At 37.8% G+C, this 4,875-nt stretch overlaps 1 pseudogene; it reads left to right on the top strand.

Moving 5' to 3' along the window:
* The first annotated feature begins 2,093 nt into the window (after positions 1-2,093).
* LOC150012045 (lysine--tRNA ligase pseudogene) lies at positions 2,094-3,838 on the top strand (annotated as a pseudogene).
* The last annotated feature ends 1,037 nt before the right edge of the window (positions 3,839-4,875 follow it).

The following is a 4,875-nucleotide window of genomic DNA, read 5'->3' as shown; positions in this document are numbered from 1 at the left end:
AAGTGATGACAATGTAGCAATAAACAGCTATATTAAGAAAAAAATCTTAAATAAACAACTTAGTTTTATACCTCAAGAAACTAGAAAATAAAGGTAAAAGAACAAATTAAGCCCAAAGTAAGTAGAAGGAAGGAAATAAGAAAGAGTAGAATGGAAATAAATGATATAGAGAGTAAAAAGACAATAGCAAAAATCAATGAAATTAAGAGCCGTTTTTTGAAAAGATAAACAAAACAGACAAAACTTTAGCTAGATTTATCAAGGAAAAAAGAGACAAAGGACTCAAATAAATAGAACTAGAAGTGAAAGAGAAGCTATTAAAACATACCACATAAATACAAAGGATCATAAGAGACTACTATAAACAAATAGAATTATGTCAACAAATTGAAAAACCTAGAAGAAATAAATAAATCCCTATAACATACAATGTACCAAGGCTAAATCATGAAGAAATAGAAAATCTGAACAGATGAATTACTAGTAAGGAGATTGAATCAATAATTTAAAAAATAAAATCCTCTTAACAAACAAAATTCTGTATCGCTTTACTTGTAAATTCTACTAAACATTTAAAGAAAAAATAATACCAACTCTTCTCAAATTCTTTCAAAAAAATAGAACAGGGAAGAGTACTTCCAAACTCATTTTACAAGGCCAACATCGCTCTAACACCAAAACCAGACAAGGGCACTGCAAGAAAAGAAAATTACACACCAATATTTCTGATAAACATGGATGAAAAAAAATCAGCAAAATATTAGCAAACTGAATTCTACATTACACTAAAAGGATCATATACTATGATCAAGTGAGATTTAGTCAGGTGATGTAAAGATAGTTCAATGTACATAAATATAGTGCACAGACATACAAGAATATTCATAGACTCATTTTAGCCATAGTGTAATATATAGCAGCAAAAAAGTAAACCAGAGCTACTCATACCTACATAGATGATTGTTGAGTAAAAAGAACAAGTACGGGCATTCTTTGGAGATATTGCTGGCTCAGTTCCAGATGCCCACAACAAAACAAGTCTCACACTTAAGCAAGTCACAATCCTTTTGCTGGTAGAAGGTCTTGCCTTCAATTTATAAAACAATAATCTGTGAAGTACAACAAAAGGATGTCTATCTGTATTAATATATGTATAATAAAATACCACATAAATACTTGATATGTCTTAAAAGTAGAAAAATAGAAATTACAAAGACAAAATTCAGAATAATAGTTACTTGTATGTGAGAAGAATGGGACAGGAGGTAGATATGATAAAAAAAAAAGTACATGGGGACTTCAACTATATTGGTCGAGTTTACTTCTTAAGCAAATGTGGGAAATAAGTATCAAATCAATTTTTGTTCCTAAATTTTTGTCTGTGTTATTTCATAATAACAATCTTAAGTGCTCTTCTCAAAACAAAATATGCAATCACATTATGCTTAAAACACTCAATTGAAATTCAAACTGCTTCCCAGGCTCTACAAATATGGCTCATGCATTTTTTTCCAAGATTTTCTCCTACTGACTTCCATTTTACTAACTGTGCTTTGACAACCCTGAACTTATTGTTACAAAATTTGCCAAACTTATTCCAAAATCAGGGCTTTTATCTTGTTTTACATCTGTTTATAGTACTTCTTTCACAGAGTTTTATAGTATTATTATGTATTAATTTATTGTCTGAGTATCTGAAGGCAGCAGTGGGCATGAGAAAAAAGAAAAATACCACTCCCCAGAAGGACCCTTGTTCCCAGCATAAATTAGACTTTTCCTATTTTAAGTTCTGGGCTTTCTTATTATCAGAAAAGGTTAACTTCTCTTGTGAATAATTTATTGAAAGGGAGAAAAAAGACCAGAATGGACTCTTTGTATTTCAGAGTATGGAAAGAAAACTAGCAGGTCCTTGGGTGGTACCCCTGAGTAAGAGGAACAGTGATTAAAGATTTTATTAGACCCACCTTTGGCAGAGAATTTCTTGGGCATTGAGACCTACTTCAGAGCAAAATGACTATTGGGGGTGAGCACGTACAGGATGAAGCACTAAGAGTTAGAATAGCTTTTCAGTTATAGCTGGTGGAGAGACAGCTATGGCGCAGGGACCTGAGGTGAATGTGGATGGTGGTGAGCCAAAACTGAGCAAAAATGATCTAAAGAGAAACATGAAATTTGAGAAGAAAGTAACAGAGAAAGAGGCCAAGCAGAAGGAAGTCACTGAGAAACAACTAAGCCAGGCCAACAATGCTGCCACTGACCACACCACTGACAATGATGTGGGTGCCGAGGAGAGCCTGAACCCAAACCAATACTACAAGATCCTCAGCCAAGCAGTCCACCAATTAAAGATCTATGGGGAAGACCCAAATGCACACAAGTTCCATGCAGAAATCTCACTCACTTTGTCCAAGAATAGTCACCTGTAGCCTGGGGACCACCTGAGTGGAACTACCTTAAAGGTGGCAGGTAGGATCTATGCCATAAGAGCTTCTGGGGGAGAGCTCATCTTCTATGACTTTTGAGGAGAGGGGGTCAAAGCTGCAAGTCACGAAAAATTCCAGAAATTATAAATCATAAGAAGAATTTATTTGTACCAATAACAAACTGTATCAAGAAGATGTATGAGTTCATGGGAATCCTAGGAAAACCAAGAAGGGTAAGCTGAGCATCATTCTGCTGTCTCCTTGCTTGCATGAGTTACATCATCTTCACTTTGGCCTCAAAGACAAGGAAACACAGTATCATCAGAGAAACTTGGCCTTGGTCTGGAATGACTTTATGAAGTAGAAATTTATCAGCCACTCTAAGGTCATCACCTATATAAGAATTTTCTTGGATTAGTTGAGTTTCCTAGAGATTGAAATTCCCACAATGAACATCATCTCAGGGGGAGCTGTGGCTAAACATTTTACCACCTACCACAGTGAGTTTCACATAAATTTATTTATGAGAATTGCCCCAGAAATCTACGATAGGATGCTGTTGGTTGGTAACACTGACTGGGTTTATGAAATTGGATGCCAATTCTGAAATGAAGGAATTGATTTGACTAACAGTCCTGAGTTCACCACCTGTGAGTTCTATATGGCTAATGCAGACCATCATGATCTTATGGAAGTCAAGCAGAAGATGATTTCAGGACAGTGAAGCATATTACAAGCAGCCAAGCCCATGATATTAGCTTTACCTCACCCTTCCAGAAAAATCAGCTTGAGAAAGCTTTGGAGATGAAGCTTCCAGAAACTAATCTCCTAGGAACTGAAGAAACTCACAAAAATCTTGGTGATATCCATGTGACAACAGCTTTTGAATACCCTCCATAGCAGACCAGAGTCAGGCTCCTTGATAAGATTGTTGGAGAGAGTTACTGGAAGTAACATGCATCAGTCCTACATTCTTCTGTGTTCACCCACAGATAATGAGCCTTTTGGCTAACTGACACCACTCCAAAAAGTGTTTGACTGAGCACCTTAAGTTTTTTGGCACCAAGAAGAAGATGTACAATGCCTATGCCAAGCTGAATGACCCCATAGGCAGCAGCAGCTTTTCAATGGACAGGCCAAGATCAAGGCCACTGGAAATGATGAGGTCATGTTCATAGATGAAAACTTCTGCATCACCCTGGAATATGGCTGCCCCTACAGCTGGCTGGGGCATAGACATCGGCATCAACTGAGTCACCATGTTTCTCACAGACTCCAATAACATCAAGGACGTACGTCTGTTTCCTAACATCAAGGAAGTGCATCTGTTTCCTGCCATGAAACCTGAGGAGAAGAAGAAAAATGTAGCGACTGCTGATACACTGGAAAGCACAACAGCTGGCACTTCTGTCTAGAAAATAATAATTGCAAGTCACATTACTCAGACATCTTTGCACTTCTGCAAAAGATCAAGGACTGTAAGGAAATTCTTATATGTTGCTCTCCATTTGACTATTGCAGTTCAGCCACCAGAGAGAGAAATTAAGAATTCTTCTTTTACTCCTTGTTACCAAATAAACCATGTCTCTAGCTTTTTTTATTTAAAAAAATGGTTTTTCTTTTAATTTATTGGTGAGAGGGAGAGAGAGAGAGAAAAATATCAATTAGTTGTGCCACTCATTTATGCATTCATTGGTTGATTCTTATATGCACCTGACCGAGGATTGAACCTACAACCTTAGGGTATTGGGATGATGACTTAATCAACTAAGCTACTCAGCCAGAACCTTAAACTGTTTGTCTCTTTTCAAAAAAGTGTTATGGTAGAGGTCAGCCTGAGTTGGGCAGAAAAGACGGGAAAGGAGAGGGTTCCATTTTTTTCAAGTATCCTCCAAAGAAGAACCCCTTAGAGGAAGGCTGAGGAAAGCCTGACTTTACTGCAGCACAAACAGCATCATTGGAGAGACAGCAGAAGACCAGTTTTCTACTGCAGAGCTGTGTGGCAGCAAGGAGCAAAGGCTGGTTTGGCAGATGTAGCCTGCCCAGCAAGGAAGCCTATTGAATGTCCATTTTGTACTAGACCAACCCATGAGCTACTTGGAGGATCAAGGAGAGATACTAACTCTACTCATTTGGTACTGGCTTTTCTCCCAGAAATGAGTGTGGTATTCAAGCTGGTTCTCATTAAATGTCGACAATAAGTTACAAGAGTCTTTGTACCCCACGTGAGGAATGTATATAAATAACCAATTTGTTGAAAGTCCTTGTTGAAGGAGGTCGCTGAGAGGACAGGGCCAGTGGTTGACTGGTCAGCTAGACCCAGGCAATTGGAAGCTCTTCACCCCCTTCCCTGTCCTTGGAATGGACTTGTATGTTCCATCCACCATTCCCACACTGGGAGCTGTTTTCAAGGATGCAACTTTGGAAGAGTAAAATGAAATCATTCAGACAG

This window comes from Furipterus horrens, unplaced genomic scaffold (genome assembly GCF_987537825.1).
Source record: "Furipterus horrens unplaced genomic scaffold, mFurHor1.1.pri manual_scaffold_4, whole genome shotgun sequence".
NCBI classification, from domain to species: Eukaryota; Metazoa; Chordata; class Mammalia; order Chiroptera; family Furipteridae; genus Furipterus; species Furipterus horrens.
This window is presented reverse-complemented; position numbering and strand designations above follow the sequence as displayed.